Here is a 19,799-nt window from a genome sequence, read left to right as displayed (position 1 = left end):
GCTTTTTAACTTATCCTGTCTCATCTCAAATTCATTGATATTTTATTGCAAATCAGTTGAAAATGTAAGCCTCGCAGTTTGTAGGCTAAAAAACCCCAAACTCAGACAATTAACGTAAAAAAAATCAAATGAATAAAATGTCTCTCTCGTCGCAGTGCTTTACTTCCCTGCAGCATTGCTCTGTGTACTTGTCGTCTCTTCATTCTGCCATCGCAGCCCAGATTCATGAAAATAAAAGATCAGCCGCAGTAACTCCATTGCGATATGATTTCCGACGCAACGTGCTTGAACGCACCGAGTGGTAGGATTTACGATTCAGGGGAAGTCAAGAGACGAAGTTTATGATGCGGCATTGAACGCAGCACAAGGCTTCGTATTTTTTTTTCACTGCAAGAGAGGGGAGGGAGAAGGGGGGTCATTTGACTCCTGTCTCCCCCCCCAGTCCGTACGAGGTGGATTTGGGAAGAAAGGGACCAAAACCTGGGACGCGGAGATAACGACAGACACCAATAAAGTGGATACACATTTGGAGATCCGCGCGCGGCGGTGTCGCGCACGGATTATTATAGGGTGTTTAATTTCCCTTTCAGTTTCACTGAGGAGATTCTGGCTCGGAGCGTCTGATCTGTTTGGGGGGGAAAGGAACACAAACGCACGGGGAATAATAGAAGTGTTTTGTACTCGCTCCCCCCGTTAACAAGTGACTGCTCTGCTGCTCGAGAAAGTGGAATACAGCGGAGTGTTTTTTCTTCTTCTTCTTCTTCTTCTTCCTACCGTCGTGGATGCGAAGTAACTGTTTTTCTAAAGGGAATACGACCGCTCACCCACCAACGAATACGGATTTAAAAGCTGTCCCCCGTTAGCTACTGCTGGGGGGGTAGTCTGAGAAATACTTTGCTCACGCCGTTGAAGTAAGTGCTCGCAACTTTGAACCTACTTCTTAACTCTTTGAGACGCTTGATGTGAGTTTAGAGAGCAGGTTATTTATATAAAGGTGAATACATGTGGGAAGAGACAACGCTTCAACTGTTTTTCCTTCTCTGCCATAATGCTGGGAGAGATGCTCTGCTCCTGTGCTGGATGTGTTTTAGATGAAACTTATTTCTCCTAACTTTTTTGTTAACGTGGTTTATTTGCGTGTTCTATAGAAGACTATACTCAGTGATTTAGTCCGCAGTCTGCTTCTTAATGCAGAGGTCCCCTAACTTTCTCACACTGGACACCCCCCAAGCACACACACACAGACACACACACACACACACACACACACACCCACACACACACACACACACACACACACACACAGACACACACACACACACACACACACACGCATATCAAACACTGAGCCGCCGTTCTGGGGACATTTTGACCAAAATGATCCCATAATTTAGCATTTGAATACACTGAGGCGAACAGCGTCCAGTGGGCATATTGCTCTGATGTGATGCAGGTAAATGTCCATCACTACTCTCAGTGCTAAGCGACAGTCCAGAAAATGTTTCTTTTAAAAAGGGGGAGAGGAACTCACTGAATCAAATCCCTTTAAGAAATCCATCAAAGGTGTCTGAGGGATTCTTCTATCCTGTGTTACAACAATGCTTTTGTATTCCCTTGCAAAGTGTCTGTGGTGAGCTTTGTGTGAAGTTGGACAAAAGCCTCCTTTTAGACATTTCTCTGATGTTTGCACAATCAATATCCTTTTCATTTTTCACCACTACTTATTTTCTCTTAATTTGTCTTTTGTTCTGATTGTGTCGTAAAGTTTGGATACAGCTCCAGGTTATGGCTTCTTTCTTCCTTTTTTTTTTGTTACGGCAGGTTACAGTAATTAAAGTGAGTCCAATTAGAATTGCAATGGATCTTAATTTTATCAGAACATTTAAGGCTAAACCTTCCCTGGGCCACATACACCCCCCCCCCCCCCCCCCCCTCTCCTCACCCTTCCACCCCAACAGCAACTGCAAGCCAAAAACAGATTCGTAATGCATTTCATTTACTGCGGCTTGCTGGACAGAAGAGGCCGAACAATGTTGTTTTTGTCCCCGATGTTAATAGAAAATAGCAGAGAAGGATCTTGAAATGTATCGAGGTCAGGCTCAGCAGCACCAGTGTATCAAGCTGGACAATGCAGATGAAATACACATCACTGTTTGTTTATATTTGTGACACCTATTTCACATCCTGGTGAACTTAAGACAATTCCCCAAAGGAGACTACATAGAAAACTCTAAACCATTTGTAATGGAAATTGCGTTTTGATGTTGTAACTCTAAATCATCGGTCTTGCACTACAGTATTCAATCAGCCTGCTAGGTGGCATAAATAAACCCATTTGTCTTATGATGAGAGTCACATGTTGATTGTCAGTCGCGAGAAGGAGCCTTGTCCTTCAGAGTAATTGGACAACACGTCCACCAAGAGGCTGTGCGTCCAGTGTGTTCTGGATTCTTAATGTGGCTTTAATTGAACAATTTATCAACCCCGATCACTGTCAAACAACCGGGCAAGAAAGACAAAAGGCAATGAAAACGCCAAGGATAAGCTGCCAGGCACAGTCGGCTGAGCGTGACCGGCGTGTCTGTCACAGCTGCGGCTGCAAGGTGCCGTTTTTATTTCATTTTACTCATTGATTTGTTTTTTCGTCTGCACAAATTGCAGATCGATGCATTTGTGAGTGGCACGCTTGTAAGCAGTGGTAATTAACAGCGGAGAAGGGTGACGTAGTGAGAACATCACACCCACGAAAAGCTTCTTTTATTGGACAACACTTTTGATTTCTCCCCGGAGCTCCTTTCTCTACACTCGGATGACAAGCTAATTGAATTGTGGCCCGGATATGATGCTTTTGTTCCCCCAAGTGTAGAGGTCTTAAAGGAAGTGTCGTCCTCGGGGTTTTGAAAGTCACTTCTTTTGCAAGTATTACTTTCTGAGCAGTTTTTCTTTCATTTCCCCGAACTCGACAAGGTGTGTTCTCCCTCTCATTTTAAACGGAATCAAAGGGGAGACGAGAGGGCGATTCTAGATGGCTACAGGCCTCGCAGACATTCAATGTCATGTATTTTACTTCAGTAGAGTTCAGAAGTTGTATCTTTCTCCCTGTTTTATGTATTTTTTGTTCTTTGGGGTTCTTAACATCAAGTGCATTTTTTACTACCAACTCAAACTATTGGATTTTTTTTTTTATTGGCAAAGCGAGCAGAGCTCGTGATACGTTAAGAGGCTTTTTCTCATCAGATATTTTCCAGATGCTGCGCTGAAACTGAAACCTACAGCCAGTAAAACATTTTCAAGTGTCAACATTAGAAAACTGCCATTTTCAAATCCACACAAAGACACATACACCAACAATACATATAATACATATTGTATTGTTTGATGTAACAATGAACGACGATTCATAACTTGTATCTCATCAATTACTGTCTATTTTCCGCTTGAATTCACATCATGGTTTGGTTATAAAATGTTAACAGTCACAATGAAAGTAGAACATTAATCAGCAAACTGTACACATTTCTGCCTTGTCCTTTGTTCCAGATTTTAGGATTACAATTGCACAGTTACCTAATTTTCCTTTACCACCTAGTGCTCCGTTCATTTGATTTAAATTCAAATTGAAATTAGGAGCATTTTTGGTGCCATCGAGTGCTTTGCAATTAGTCACATCGCACTTGACGCAACAACACAGTTAATAACAGCTGCTCTGAAGTGACTGTCGTCGCAGAGAGAAATGTGCGCTGTGCAGAGGCGCTGTTGCACTCACAGCTAATTGTGTTTATTCATTTTAATATGCTCTGAGTGCTAAATCAGTGCTCTTCCAGCGACACGAGGTGCAATTAGTCTGGCTGTGAAAACAGGAGGCAGTGTGTCTTGTAAAGGCCCCCCCCCCCCTCTCCCCTTTCATTTGTGGATTAGCCAGCCATGGTCATGCACATTTCTTTTATTGCCACAAAGCCAGGGTGGGTAAGACTCAATGAAAGAAACATGTAACAACCTTATAGCATATCGCAACATTGTTGCACATGAACCTACAGTAGGAAGTGAACTCTGTGTCTCTGGATACAGCAGTTGTGCATTCGATACGAGGCTCCGCTGACTATTGTCAGCAACAGCAAACTACCAATGCTTTATGATGCTGTTATGCAATCGTCTTCTGCACTCGTGTACGTACGTTCAAGCCACATGAGAACTCGGCCTGGTGTTGGCTAGAATACGACAACTCAAGGGTTTTAACAAAACAATGGCACCGATTTGTGGCTTCAGTTATTCAGAATCTTTGATGACTTTCTTTTGCATTTACTTCAAACATGAGGCAGCCGATGTGTACTACTCTTGAATTGGTGACTAACATTATTAATACTCCATGCATTAAAGTAGTGAACTGTGGTGCACTGTTGTTGGGTTCCTACATTTCCAGGAAGAACTTTTGGCAACAATAAGAAGTTTGAACCGGAGTAACCTTTTAAGAATTGAACTGTAGCTGATATGAGCATGACATGTAATTATTGCAGCCCTCAAGCCTGAAACATTTTGTGTCCAAGAGTCTGTAAACACATATAGTGTTGCTTTAACCAAACCACAATGTAGAACAACAAAATAAGAATATTTAGTATGTAAACTAATTTGAATGAGCCAAGCAGTGGACCAGGAAAAACCAGAAGATTGAAGTCATGACAATTCACCACATCATCGTGGTTACACTTCTGGAGGCTGGTGTGTTGTTTGTGCTCAATCGACCTACATTTTCACCATGGCCATAGGGGTAGAAACATGAACCGGATGGCTGGCAGAGACATTATTGACCAACAGTTCAGACGCCCCCGCTGGTTGCCTTCGGTCTGAAACTGGGAGCTTTGTCCTCAACAGACCTTGTTGGAGGTGAGAAATGGCCATGACCCTTCCGGCAGCACCCACAGGTCATATTAACTCTCCTGAAGTCAAAAGGTCAGCACTCAACATCAAGCCAGCTATGGTTTTGGGCAGAGGTGATGTTGAGAGGCAAGGGCTGGATGGATTTTCTTCCTCCCTATATCTCCCTCAATCAGTCTTTCTTTTCCCTCTTTCATTATGTCCTCTGTGTACTTAACTTTCAACTCCTCACATTTAAAATTCTCCCATCTCTCTTGCACATGAATCCAGTCTTCAATAATATGCAAATATTTTTTTTAGATCTCAGTTGCTTATTTGTTTCCTGGAATGAACTGTGTATATTGCATTTTGTTTTCCGATCTTAAATGCGTCTGAAGTGCATTTACGCATGAGTTTTATACGTTTCATGCTTCTTTTTGCACTTTACTCCACACCAAGGTCACCCCAGACGCAAAACCTCTCCAGCATTGTTGTAACACAGGATAGAAAAACCCCTTCGATATCATTAATGGGAATCTTCCAGCGATTTGATTCAGACTGGAAATGGAGTCTTAAGAAGTGAAGGTAGCCGCTGATACATATAGTCTGGCAGGGATTAGTAGAGTCTATCTGGTAACGTCTAGGGGGAATACATCGACGCACTGTTCTCTCCCTCAGCCTCCCGCCCGTTCTCCTGGTACCTTCAGGTTTTACAGAAATGATTCGCTCCAGCTCCTCCTGATAATCTGCTTTTGACGACGAGCAGTAAGCAGACCTTCTGTTGATGCCCGCTACTCCCTTGTTCGCTCTAGTCTGCCTCCTTCTTCAACAAACATGCTGCATAGTTTGTTAAAGCCTCAGAGGAAACTGCACCAAACACTGCTCTATTACAAGCACCCATTCACGCTCCTTTCCCTCTGGCCCTGATCCCATCGTCTTCATGGTTATGGAGTTAATGTGAACTGGTGTTTCATGGTGAGAAGTAATTAACACCCGGTCTGGGACGGGCATGAAATGGGTGTGTCTGATCCTGTCCGTCTGTCTGTCTGCATCTCCTCTGGTCTGATGCGTGCCGTTGGGCTGTTCCTATATTAAGTGGGATTAGCAGCTGGCCTCACCCCTGATTGATGCACAGAGGGTCCCCTTGGGGCGTCTGCCTCCTCCTCCTCTTTGCAAACTAGGTCTGGCAGGAAGGGCAGGCCTGCACCCTGGTAGTTTGACCCCTCTGAGGTTTTAGACACGTGGTAGTGGGGAGGGGGCAGGGGCCCGAAGGGTTCAAACAGGTGGAATTTTTTTCTCATTTAAAATGCTGCTCATACAGGCCGTTAGATGGGCCACGCCAGCCTGTTGAGCCATATGTAGGCCCCGTGTACTTGTGACGCAGGATGCGTTAAGAGTATAATATTGTCCAGAAACATTTCTGCTTGTGCAATTTACTATAATCTGAGCTTGTTAGAGTCTTGTGAGGTGATAGACTTTTGAACACTTTGCCAAGATTAAGTGGATGGCAGCTGACTGGTAGGGAAGGCCACACACATCATGTCAATAACGAAATTGACTCTTGATTCTGCTGCTTTCTTCCACCCTTGTTCTTTCCACCATAACTCACAACACCCTCCAACTGCAAAAGCCATACAGCAAACAAGTGGTACTTAAGATACTGTATGCTTGCGTTGCTCTATTCATTCTATTAATTTTTATAAACATGCCGAATGCCACTTTATTCACAGTTGCAGGTTGCAAGTGCAGCCATCTATCGTAAGTAGAAGCACATGAAAATATGTTTTCATGAATTAGCAGAGTAGTGTCTGACCTTCATAGCACCCTGGTTATGATACGACTCACAGACACAGGTCCAATAGAACATGAGCTTTTCCCAAGTTGCGGTTTCAGTGTGAAATGGTTAAAAGAGACGTGCATGGATTTGTGTGTGTGTGTTCTAAACGCTTTTAATCTGATGGTGCTTATTGTGCGTACACAGAAAGCCAAGGGCAAGATGGCTTGGCCCACACCCATCCATCCGTTTGCCCCCCAATCCACAACCCTGTCCTTTTGTTCCTGCCTCCTCCACACATGCACACCCTCACCCAAACTTTAGGGACATCTGGTATGAGGAGGGACTCCAGGAGGGGCGAGCTTTGGGGGAAGAGAAAGGAGTAGAAGGGGTAGGGGGGAGGGACAAGCGTGTGAGGAGGTACACTCAGCTGCCCCGGGGGGTAGGAGGTGAGAGATGGGGGTCGCAAAGAAACATGTGTATGCGCAGGATAGTGGGGGTTGTTGTCACAGAGTAGAGAAGGGAAGTGGGCTAACTAAAGAGGAGTAGGCAGATAATTGATGGATGGAAGTAATTGTGTGTAATGCAAGCAAGGAAACATGGGCCTCTGGGAGGGAGAGCGATAGAGAGGGAAAACGAGAGGGAGCCACTGAATAGAGTAGAGGAAGGCGGGGAAGGGGGGTAAAGAGAGGAAAGAGAATAATGAACAGAGGGAGTGTGCAAGAAATAGGAGGCTAGGGAGAAAGAGAGAGATGAGAGGGTACGGAGAGGAGACTGATAGAGAGAGAGGGAGGCAGAGGAGGAGGAGGAAAGGGAGGGGCCTGCTGTTCTGTTGCATCACTCAGCACTAGCCAGGGTTAAAAAGGAGTAACTACCTGCCTGTCAGGCTGATTGTTCATCCCTATGCATCAGGGGATACACGTCCTGGTTTATGAGACATGGCGCCGAATCACTATGTGGGCCACTTAACCACAGAAAATGGCTTCCTGTGCATCTCTGGGAATATAAGCAGCACCGGCTCTCCGAGCCGAGGTGATTGCTTTGTATGCAGATGACGTTATCGTCTCCCTTACCACAAGATCCTCATTGTCACGCCAATTTTTAGGTGTTGTTCCCATTTGGCCTTCTCCGTTCGCAGTCTGGCTCAATGCAATCATTCATATTGTATTAATAATTCCCTCCATCAAACAAATCACAATCACAAGGCCTCCTCATGAATTACAACTCCAGCAATCTGGGCGCCTTTTCAAACAGCAGGGTGCCCCATCTTTCAGTGAAATGGAAACAAAGCCTATGTACTCCGGTCTGGATACACAAATTGCAGAGTACCAGTGGCGCGTAAAAAGAGAAGGAAGACAGAGAGAAGGCACCAGAGGCAAAATGCATTGAGTTTCTTCTCACTGTCTCACCGTGCATCACAAGCTTGTCTCCCAGATGGGGAAGAAAGGTTTGTCAAGCGCATCACAGTGGAGTACTCTCTCCACCCTTCCCAGCCCCTGGGAAGATAGAAGGTGACATTTGTATGTAAATTAAGACAGGCGCTCTCCACTGTATTCCAGCTGACAGTAAACACAGTGGGCAACCTGCGCTTCTATTTACTGTTTTGAGAAGTTGAGGATTTAGTTGTTTCCCTAACATTTTTGGTGTGATAGATACTATTTATAAAAGGTTGCTTTCCACTATGTGGTTATGAGGAAAAGCTCCACACACATACATGCGTGCACACCCCACAAACATTTTTTGACATTGACTCCAAAGTAACCTTGACACAGCAACATTTAACAAAGACCCCAATCAACACACACCAGTCGTTTTATTTTGATGTGGTCTAATGGATTGAGCAACACATCACGTCGTTGTTTAGAGTGCTAGCATGAGGTCGGTAGATATGGTTTTTATTGTCCTGCCCTAGGCTTTGCAGATCAAAATAATTTAGAGCATAGGAAGAGTCAAAATAATCCAAGCAATTCCAATAGGGCTCCAGCACCTGCATTGCCTGGACCCCTAAGTAACTCTTGAGTCTCAGTGTCAGAGAAGATAATCCTGATTAAAAAGTGATGGAGGCTGGGGGAAGACTGACAACATAGCAATCAGAGACACCAGCCACGAAGATTAGCACCACCGGAGGGTGGGGGGCCTTGCTGCTGTCACCCTTTTGTTTATGGATCAAATCAATGGCGGAATAATGGTTTTGGAGATTTTATTTTTTTCCGTGTGGTTCTTGTACTCGGGGGAACATTGCACTAAACTGGTTTGTATTGGTTTTTGTTGGAGGTTTCAGTGTTCAGAATCGATCAATAGGTTGCTGTCAAGCCTTGTAATTTAAAAAGTGCCTCACGCATTGCAATATTATTTGATTTGGCTGCAGAGATGTTTGTCCAGGTGGTCACTAGACAATGGGACAGCTGATTTGGCGTCTCAGCCAAGTTGAGAGGGTCATTATGGAGAGTCATCATCCCCCTGCTGTGAGAGGGTCACTGTTACCCAGTTAAATCAGCATTACATGTTCACAATCTCGCCTGGGATGTGTCAGTGCATGTAACGCATGTTTGATAGGGGCTTAACGGTACACAGAATTCACAGTTCTGTTCATCCACCAGTTTAGGAGTCTCGATTACTACTACTACAGTCACAAAATCCTTTTGGCAATATTTGGCCCAAAAGCAGCTTTGGAAAGCTAATTTCAGAATAAAGATCAGTAACAATTCAATAGTGCATTACACCATACAAAGATTTGCCAAACACTTTCCCTAAAGGCAACAAATCACAATAGGCTATACATGTGTAAAGTATCCCGTATGCGATGAAATTGACTACACCAAATACATAGAAAAATATTTAGACATTTATAAACATTTCAAGCACCCAAACATGTATCATCTCGAACTTTACCCAGCAACGCTGACACACCGTTCTTTTTGTATACAAAACTCTCTCTCCATTGCTGTTTGACTTTCTGTCTGTTTTATAACATGAGTGGTGGAACAAGATGTGCCACCCTGGCTACTACATAGACAGGAATCAAATTCAACTACACTTAGTGGGCGTCTTCTCTTTCAGAGATAGTCTTGTACCGTTTCATTATCATGCAACAGCAAGTTGTGTTCATCCATTTTGTTCTTGTGGGAATGTCCTGGCTGCTGAATACCTAGCTGCACATTCGAAGAGTGTTGTTTAAATCCCTCTATTGTGAAGTGTAAAATGTAAGCAGTCACCTGTAAGCAGTTTATCCAGTTAAAGAGGGAATCGGGCAAGCAGAGTAGGAGTGAAGTAGCTGGATTATTTAAAGGGGAACTAAATACGACTGTTATCAGGGTCTGTCTATTTGCCACTTATACGGGAAGATAGTGTGGACACAGAGGGAAGCGGGAGCTGGCGCTACTCTGAGTATGTCTTCAGCCTGATGCCACCAAGTAGGAACTAGAAGAGAAATGCACTTCAGAGATAGGAAGACTTCATTATATACACAGATGAAGAAAGCCGAAAGAGAATCTTAGTTGACAAAACCAAACACAGTTGCAAAATGCAATACATAATTCAATTAAGTCTCATGATCCTAATCCTAAAACACCTTGTGTTTTCAGAAACACAAGGGGGTAAGAGTTAAAAGAACAGGTTTGAATGTTTGATCCCAGTGATGCCCAGTGACTCCCTTTGAGCAAAAAGCACCGTCTCCAGTATTTGCGTGCTCATCACAAGTTATTCTCAGTAAAAATGTCAGCTACAAAGCTAAAATGTGAGCGCAAAAGCTAAAGGCTTGAAGCCAGCTCCCGGTCTACAGCCGTGACTCAGTCTTCGAGCCAAAGGGATGGGTTGGGAGTATCTGGAGATAAATCCATCTCCCCCCAAGGCAGCCCCTCCGACATTTGTCATCTTACAGCCCCCAATCTGTAGTCTCAACAGGGTGGAGGTAGGGCTAAAAACACGGGGACAGAAGGGAAGACAAAAGCAGGTCTGGCATGGAAATGGGGGTTGCTGTTTACAGCCCCACCATACTTGCCCTCGGGTAAGTGTAGTGGAAAACGAGGGAGAGACAGAAACAATGGAAGCAGGAGAGAGAGCCAGAGAATGGGGGGGGGGCATTGAGACTGCAGCTTAGAAACAGGAGGTAGATGGAAAGCAGAAGGTCTCCCATTTTCATGGAGATAAAGGAGTGCTAATGAATTTGAACCACTGCCCTCCAGGGATACACCATAAGGGCAAAAATAGGAAGGCGCAGATTGGGGTTTAGTGGCTTTTTAAACTACAGCCAAACTGTCTTTCAGACACACAGGGGTGCTCCCGATTCTGCAATCACTAAAATGGCCGTCCCCCCCCCCCCCTGCCTGCCAACTGCTGCGGTTAAGGCCCGTGCTAGGGCCTCGGAGAGGATGTGATGCCAGAGGAGATATAACTGGCCGGGCTAGTACCGCTGTTCCAGCCAATGAGATAATTTATCTGCCCATCTAACTCAGCTTTAGTTACCTTGTTTGCACTGCACTGAGTGTGCTGATGTGCTGATTGCAATTCATCCGTGTGAGGTATATTGCACTAAAGTGTAGTCCGGACCTGTGTGACTCAATGGTGGAACATCGTAGCCACATTGTGGGTTAAGGGATTGTTTTTTTTTTTCTACCATAGCATACTGAGCAGACTGTGGCACATAGACTCCCAGGGTCTGATTCTAAAAATGGATGCATTCATTGTAGTGTGCTTTGGATACGTTTCCACCAAAAGACATATTTCATATTGCATATGTGTGCAGTTCTCTCAAAGAACCACATTCAATGATCAGCTTTGCTTCATGCAAAGATTGAGGCATTGGTCAACCACAGAGTTAACATTCAGGATTGCTTCTGGAACACCAAGGATTCTGAGATTGCCCAGAGCCTGCACTTACAACCCATATATATCATTTTTACAACATGTTGTTTTACAACACAGAGAGACCAACTGCTGCCTGTGTCATGTACCCCCATGTGGAGGTAATGGTCTGGCCTCTAGGCTGGGAGCCTGCAAATTAATAATGAAGTGGGCCCCTCCATTATAAATCACAGAGGGGTCTTGTTTGGCTGATGCCTTTGGGAGAATTGCATGGCAATGGCATGTTCTACGAAGGACAGCCTGGCTTCAGTGCAAGAAATGAAGAAGGCAGCTTTGTACATGATGGATGGTGGCCTTTGCCTCTGTTGGTATCATATGGGATCTGAATATTAAACGGGGACTGAGGAGATGAGGCATGAGCTGGGGTGTCATATTTATGTTCAGTCTAAGGCAGTTTGTCATTTTTTATTCTTCTTGGGTATTGACATTTCATCCAAAGTGGGGCTTGGGTGAAAAACCTTGTGGCCTCTTGCAGCTTTTGTTCCCAGGACAGGCTTTTGAACCTGGTAAAGCTGGTTGAGAATATGATAATAGGTGTTTCTTAAAGTAGCCATATTGGATAGTTAAGTTTTAACCTTGAGATATTTAGCTGATACACTTGCATTGAAATTGTCAGAAGAAATATAAGTTCTGGTTCACTAACACACAAAGCAAGTTTCGTTAAGAGGCGTGGTGGCAGACGAGGGCAGAGAGAACGCGACGAGGTGAGCGTGACTTGGGAGCGATTGATGAATGTAGATCAGAGAAGAGATCGGCCTCTGCTGAAGGACGGGAGGCAGCTCTCCACAGTAACAGCTGAGACATATGTCAGAAGGTCATTTAAATGTGTACATTAATACAATTAAAATAATTTTAACGCACTAGTATGTCTGGTGCCGACTCAGAGAAGGCAGCAACGTTGAATCAACTAGGCGACTAATTGCTCACATAACTAGTTAAGTATGTAGTATTATATAACTAGTGTTGTGGTAGAGAATGACAGAAGTGCTGAGGAGAGACGTAAGAAGGTGTGTTTGTTTTTGTCATAAGCGATGCCTTTAACCTGTTGGGAGGAACTTTCAAGTGTAGCAATGTTTGCTAAAATGCTTCTTGCACACTGACAGCCAACATTAAGCCTCTCAGGCAGAGTGGAGTTGAACATAGTATGTTTAAAAAAAGAGAAGCCAGGAGGAACCTTGAGGAACCTGGGCTGTTCTTTGAAGTGAGCTATTTTCCTTCTATTCAAGTGCGTCACTCACATCAAAGCGGGAATTTCACACAAAATGTACTGATTTTTTCACCCTCCTCTCCTTTGTGTAGAATTTACAGCATATAAAACCGGTCTGGGGATACTTTGTCTGAAGGTATCTGTAACCTAAGATGACTCCGTCTACATGTATGTGTGCGAGTCTGTTGTTGTGCCTCTGACAGCTTGCAGGGTCCTACATAGCTGTGTGTGTGTGTGTGTGTGTGTGAGTGTGTGTGTGATCGAGTGCATATCCACATAAAGGCCTGCGGATGATGCTCGGTGGTGGTCCGAGGCTTTGCTTTTGTTAATGAGATGGAATCCAGAGAGCGTCAGCCGCGTGTGGAGTCATGGCTAGATAGGTTTGACCCCTGTGGTTGATGGTTAAAGAGGGGGATTTGAGTGTGGTTGATGAGTAAGATGTGTCACTATTTGAAGTCAGCAGCCTTGCTAAAGAAATATATAAATATCTGCTTCAAATTCACATTCCACGTCTGTGAAAACCAAATATGCACCAATCACAACTTCCTGTGTTCTAATGACTTTGATGTCAATGAGATTGAAAACATGCACGGTGAAAAATGTCTGGCATAGCGTAGAAATCGAGCGTTTGCTTGTGTGCTCACAGCTCAGAGGGGTTTTAGTGGGTATTAGCCTGTTCAAGCACCTTTTTGATTTTGTTCTGCCATGATTGTAATTGGAACCTCTACCAGCAATGGTCAGCAATGGCAAATAGATGAGGGTGTCCGCTCCGTTAACCGCAGCATGCGTTCAGTGTGTGTGAGTGTGTGCGTGTGTGTGCCTGCTCCCACATATTACACATACTTGACTGTCTGCATGTGTCTGGATTAGTTTGGGATCATCACGTTTGTAACAGAACCAGTCTGTGCATCTGAAATTGTGTGTACAATTCACAGCTGCAACCTGGTGTGTGAGTGTTTGGCCGGGTGGTGAGTTGCTTTCCCCTTTCCAAACATGAGTGGTGAACAATGGCGAATTGTGTTCCATTCATCTGTAGGGTTCAGAGAGTGGGGGACCAGTTCGGGGCAAGCTATCCATCAGCTTCCTGCACATTCTTGCATGCAATTCCCTTACAGCCCGTTCACCGTCTCCCATTGTCACCTATACCACCGGCTGCACTCCCCCACACACATCTTGTTCCGAAGGTGACTTTGGCCCCCGGTCCTCTTGGCTTCAATTTATCTGCTGGCTAAACAACACTGTAATTGACTCTCGAATAACAAACAGGAGGACACTTTGCCCTTCAACAACCAAGCAAGATACAACACAATTTTAAATCTTCTTTTGTTCATTTTTGACAATGCAGATTGGATCGGATGCTCTTAAAATGCTTTCAAGAGTTAAAATCCTTGCCCACCGGCATCCAATGCGCCCCTCTCGAAGCCAATTTGCACGTTGGCTTTGAATAGCAGCCAAATGCGTGAGATATTTTTACCCAGAGTCCATGATCTCGCTTGATCTGAGTCGGCACAGGTTGTTAGCTGAGGCGATTGCAAGCACTTGACCTGTTGGCGCGGGCGGCGTGGGCACACTGGGTGCTGAGACAAGAGTGAGGAAGAGGAATGCAGGTATGTGTGTGTGTGTGTGTGTGTGTGTGTGTGTGTATGCACGTGTGTGCATGCTTTACAAGCGAGCTCTTTTTTTTCTACAAGGAACGAGAGAGAGAGAGAAATATGGAGGCAGGGAGTAGGAGGAAGAGGCAGAGAAGGAGGAGGGGTAGATGCAAGGATTCCTCTGAGACCGAGGCTGCCAGCCCTGTCAAGAGAAGAGTAGAGAGGGAAGAACAGAGTGCATGAAAACAAGAGGGGAGGAAGCATGGGAGTGAGAAGAGAGAGGAAGCAAATTGGAAAGTACGAGAGAAAAGAAGAAATTGACGAGGAAACTGTATTGCAGTGGTAGTGAGCAGTTGGCCAAAAAACAAAAGTTTGACTGACCGAATGTTTTGACCTCATCGTTTGACGAGGGCCTCATCAGATTTTTAAATAATGTCCCACTTTTGCCGGTCGGCAAATGTGTACCACTCTCAGATTAGCATGCCAGCAAGTTGCAGGGTAGGGGAGTGAAGGCGTTGGAAGGACATGGCCGGATACCCCACAAGAGAACACTCCCCTTTCCTTCTCCTTGTTATCGCGTCCCTCTCCCTCCCTCACGATTGAGGGGACGGAACAATGTGAGCGAAAGCTCTACAGCTGTAATCTTCCCTTGGAGCTTATTCAATGACAAAGTCTTTCCCCCCTCATTTCGGGCCTAATGTATTACATCCGCCCATCTTTACCTTGGCGTCCCCCGCTCACTGCTGACTGTGTCTCGATTGAAGTTGCTGCATTCGGAGGAGCTCTGTGGTCGGTGGAAATGGGCGAAAGGCCACAGATGGAAACTGTATCAGCTGATAAAGGCGAGGGGGTGATATGCAGTTGAGGCAAGATTCAATATCTCCCTGCCTCCACCTGTTTTCGGAGGTTGTCTTTGGACTGTTAAGGGCCCGATTAATTCAGTTTGAGCTCCTCAAGTAAACACGGCGACATGGTGCAGTCTCGTTTGCCGTGTCAGGACGTGTTTTTATCATTTGCTGGGGTGATGTCATGTCATGGCAGTGTTGTTGACACCAGGTGAATTATCTACCCTCCCGCTCTCATCTTTAAGCAGCACCCGACTCATCACCTGGCACTCCACAGAAAAAACAAATCTGATGAAGCCGCTTGATGTTTGAGTTTGGTTTCTTTTATTCCTGCCAGTAAATGTCAGCCCGGGTGTCATCCGAATGGATGCGCTGCCACCGAGCTCCGTCTCCCCTTCTTTCTTCTCTCACTTATAACGTGGCCCGCGGTGGTTACTGGCGAGTTAAGCGCGACGGGTATTGTAGTTTGCGGATCGTCGCTGGGCATATCACTGCCGGCGCTGACGAGCCATAGCCGCACGCTGGCAGTAACTGTCACCTGACGCTGTCATCTTGTCCTTCACACGTCAGCTCGGATTTCACGGCAGACCACAGTTTTGACAAACAGGGACTTTACACTGTCGAACAAGCCAGTCCCTGAGAGAAGGCCGTTGATTGGATTAGCATCGTGACATTGCTGCTGATGTCTTTGGGAAGAAGTTGGAACCCCCTTTGAAGGCGCCCGGTGCAAACAGCTGTTGACAATTTTAGGGTTGCTGCTTGTGAAAGGAATGTTGTTGTGCTATGGCGTGGCAGCATTTAACCAAGCTAACCTTATTGTATTCACACCCGCGCCCCTTTCAACTTACCACATCTCAAAAGCCCTGTGGCGCTCCGCAGCTTTGTAGCATGGCATCCAAGAAGAACCGTTTTCCCCTCTGCCACTACAAGCCTTCATGTGGCCATGTTGGTATTTTGGTTTTAGTACCCCAGCTGTCACGTTTGAGTCTCCAACCACCATCACATGGTCTTCAGATGTAGATCTTGAGGCTCTCAGATTTGTTGGTCTGTAAACCAGTGTTAGTCAAGACTGGATAATGGGAGACCAGACTGAAGCAAATTGTGGGAAGGTTTCTTCATTCAGAGCTGTGCGTGTTTAAACTTGGGCACATTAAAACCCAACAGATTACAAATGATTCTGTCCATATAGTTGCTTCACAGCCGCATATAGTCTCGCAGATATTGGTAAACCCAGTCCTAGGCTTGCCATGGTAGTCGGTGTTACACCCTGTTTTGTGTCCAACACAGTTTTTTTTTTATAGAGATAAAACTTATTTTGTCCGTTTTTGCGCACGAAATTCATCAAATTCTTGAACAAATACAGTAAAATACATAGCCATCCAACGTTAAGAATCAAAGTAAGAGCTCTACAGATAAAGAGCCAAATCAATGAAAATCCTTTCCTGTCAATTGTCTGGTGTAATTAGTAACAACGGTGCATATTAACCGCTGGTAAGAAATGTCCTCATAGCGGCATCCCTACCGAGTCCCCATGGGCTGTGGTGTTTTTCCAACGTGAAAGACTTCTGTCTCCATTTCTTTTATTGAGCTCGAAAGATTTGCAGAGGATACAAAGTCTTTTTAAGCACTGTGACTTCACATTTATTCGCCTCCACATACTGCCTCCTGGGAGCTGCCTGATAGATAAACAGACTTTTTCTTTTTTTTCCAAAAGAAAATGTATTTTCATAGCCTTCACATGGAGACACCAAAGAACAGTCACATCATAATATAGCAAACCAAAAAGGCGAGTAACTCTGGACATTACCAGTTCACAGCAGAGCGACATGATGGAGCACTGAGGACCCCACGGTAACAGTTTGGGGATGATTCGCTAATGGTGGTGGGGTCACGTTTACTGGCCCCTTGCAGGTAAATCAACCCGAAAGGGATTTCTTCAAGTTATTCAAAAATTGACATCTAAACTCGCACATTAAGATATGAAATATAGAATATATGTCCACATTGTTCGAGACCAAAGAGCAAGGTGTGGGCCACGTGAATCAAGGCAGGCACTACCAGGGCGAAATAAAGCTGTATTTTTGTTTGTTGTTTTAAGGGTCAGAGAGAGAGAGACAGAAATAACAAGCTTGAATGTGGAGGCCTTTTTTTGTCTTTAATGTCATCGTGTGTTCCTATAAATAAATGTGCGGCGGGATGGTGAACTCTGGATAAATTTGAGTTTTTGTACCCTGGAGTCATAATGTTTTAATTTGGCTCCGCCCCCCCCCCCCCCCCCGGTTGTGAAATTTCTGTGGCCTGCTGCCGCGTAAACAAAACACATTTAGCATAATTGCACCTTTGGTGTAGGCCTCTCTTCAAGGCAAGGTATTGATTTTCTCTCTCCCTCTGTCTTTCCCACTCTGCTCTTTGTTTTTCTTCTCCTCAGCTTTATTTTCCCTTTTGCATTCCTCTCTCTCTCTCTCTCTCTCTCTCTCTCTCTCTCTCTCTCCCCGCCCCCCCTTGTCCCCTGCCCTCCCCCATCACTTGCTCCGTCTTTCACGGACGGTGCTCAAGTGGAAAAATGGCAACAAGAATGCAGTTCGATTACAGTCGCCAAAATAATGTTCACCTTAATGATGCCGAAGGCCCGACTGACAAACCAGTCCGTCTCTCAGTTTCACGTTGAAGTGGCAGCTGCTGAATCCAGTGCTGTTTCAGGAAGCAAAGTGAAGACCATTCTTAAAATATAAAATAAAAACACTTGTAGCTGTGATTTATCGTGGTGATTTGTTAAAGCACACAATAGCAGCTCTGCAGCATGTGGGAGGAATCCTACAGACGGCTGAAATTGGAGACGAGTGCAGTGGAGCTGTTTAGAGTCCTACTGTGCTTGACACACACCCACCCACACACACACACACACCCACCCACACACACACACACACCCACCCACACACACACACAGGCACACACACGTAGCTCATGCACATTCTTGAAAATGTATGGAAGGATTTTTGCATCGGGGCCACAGATGGTGTTGCAATAACTTTTGGCAAAAGATATTTCATCACATTTTTACATGCAGCTTTAACTATAATTGAGAACCAGCATTGCAGACAGTCTTGGATGAGGACCACATGGTCGCTTTTGCTCTTCCCTTCTGATTACCAGGTTTTGAAAGAGTCATTTCTTTCTGGGCTGGAGGGAAAACGGTTACCTATAGTGTGTATGTCCTTCTTACTGATTTCCATAGTGCACCTATCATTCCCTCACCCCATGGCTGTAAAGTGGTCGAATGTTGGTTGTCATCTTTGTATCCACAGAGCGTGAAAGCTTGAGGCTAAAGAGAGGGGATGTTAGTGGCTATGGCATGACCTGTGCTCCTGTTGATCTCTCATGGTGCCTCTGTGTCAATTTTCATCTGTCTCTCTCTCTGTTCCCACTGTGAGTTTCGCGTTGAATTCAATCTGCGTTATTGAGCAAACAAGCCGATAAAGATTTCCAAATGTGTCAAAAGGTCTGTAACAGTAGCCTCCTTCTCTCTGCTTCTCGCTCTTTCAGTCTTGCTGCAACTCAGCTACTTTAATTAACGTCAGCATGAAATGTATTGACCAATCGTCCAAAGATATATACGTACAAAATGTGTATTTTCAACTAATTTAATTGAAAAAGTATTCAGCGTTTGTAAAATACAGAAAGCCTTTCAGAATTATTGTCAGAAATATTTAACTGAATAAAAACAACCAAAATAACATGTGAGCAGGTTGGACCAAAAAAAACCCCAGAATGCATCTCTTTTTATTCACTTGCCATCCTGCGTGTGTGTTCTGTGCTGCCCTCTTGGCTTCTAGTCCGGCTTATATTGTCCTCCTGCCTGGATTAACCTCCAAAAAATGTAATGGAGAGGCTGGTCCCCCCCCCCCCCCAGACACACACACACACACACACACACACACGCACACACACACACACACACACACATATGGCCAATTATCCCCAGCCTGTTATAACAAATCATATCACTCCTGTCTGTGTCTAATACCACTTGGCGCAGCTCTGCTCAATGTGTGTTAAACCCACATTTGAACTATTATTGTCGGACTGCTGTCACAGGTTAATTCCTGGCCACACTGCTAACAGCGTCGGGTTTGAAAATGTACCGTATAGTCGGAGAAATACACAACGCCGCTTTGAAAATACACCACGCAAAGTTCAAACGGGCGACGTGCGATGAACCGTTCATAATTACCGTCAACATTTCGACGGCTTGATTCGAACACACTTTCTGAAAGGCATACACACACACACACACACACACACAAAAGCCCGGGTCTCGCCCGATGACTTGAGGGATATTAACCCATGTTCGGTGTAGATGGTCCCGCACAAGTTAGCCCAAAGCTGTGGAAAAAAAAAGCTGTACAGCGTTTCTCCATGTTAACCGCCTCTCTCGACGATTGACCTCGAGTCAGTGGAGTGCTCGTGTACAAGTAGCGACATGCTTTGTGCTATCTCCCCTTCGTTTGCCTGGACACACTCTCACGCCTCTGAATATCAGCGGCCATGTAATGTGACGTTGCCAAGTGGATTAACATACATAAGGCATGCTTACAAGAACACGCATGGATACACACTAGACACACACGGCCTAATGAGTCCACGGGCATAATCAAAAGTCTCCCGTA

At 45.0% G+C, this 19,799-nt stretch overlaps 1 protein-coding gene across 1 annotated transcript in view; it reads left to right on the top strand.

The window, feature by feature from the left end:
• Window positions 1-478: 478 nt before the first annotated feature.
• Window positions 479-19,799, top strand: part of ptprsa (protein tyrosine phosphatase receptor type Sa) — a 165,063-nt gene continuing 145,742 nt past the window's right edge. Inside the window, exon 1 of the mRNA XM_079266720.1 lies at window positions 479-911. The gene's annotated coding sequence lies outside the window, so the exon portion shown is untranslated. The remainder of the gene's footprint in view (window positions 912-19,799) is intronic.

The sequence above is a fragment of the Melanostigma gelatinosum genome (assembly GCF_949748355.1).
Source record: "Melanostigma gelatinosum genome assembly, chromosome: 4".
Lineage (NCBI taxonomy): Eukaryota > Metazoa > Chordata > Actinopteri > Perciformes > Zoarcidae > Melanostigma > Melanostigma gelatinosum.
Note: the sequence above shows the minus strand (reverse complement) of the source record. Positions and strands in the feature narration are given on the sequence as shown.